The sequence below is a fragment of the Penaeus monodon genome, chromosome 29 (genome assembly GCF_015228065.2).
Source record: "Penaeus monodon isolate SGIC_2016 chromosome 29, NSTDA_Pmon_1, whole genome shotgun sequence".
Taxonomy (NCBI): Eukaryota; Metazoa; Arthropoda; class Malacostraca; order Decapoda; family Penaeidae; genus Penaeus; species Penaeus monodon.
In genome coordinates this window covers 30193922-30194444 of record NC_051414.1, presented here as the reverse complement: position 1 = coordinate 30194444, position 523 = coordinate 30193922, and positions in this window count along the sequence as shown.

Sequence of the window (523 nt, the reverse complement as noted above, 5' to 3'; positions counted from 1 at the left end):
CCTGACATAACCCCACACAACCTCACTCAACCTCATACAACCCCACACCTCTAAACCCACAAACAGGAACTACAAAATCACTCAAAGCGGTATGCGCACATATAAACAAATAAAACAACCTCTCGCAAACAGATGCAAGCACCGTCTTTCGGAACACTACAACCTCAAAATAATTACAACATCGTAGAATAAACAGTCAACCCCATAAACAAAGACAAAGCACTACCACCTCACCCAAACAAACAAAGAAACACTACAACCTCACGTAAACATGCACGAAATATAACCTCACCCAGACAGTCTCACAACAAAGAAACACAAAACCACTCAACCTTACAACAAATAAAAAATACAGCCCGCACACAACCTTACAAAGAACTACAACCCCCACACAACCTCAAACAACAACCTCACAAAGAAACCAAAGCCTCACAAAGAAACTACAACCTCACAAAGAAACTACAACCTCACAAACAAAATACCTCACAACCCACAACCTTACAAAGAAACTACAACCTCACAA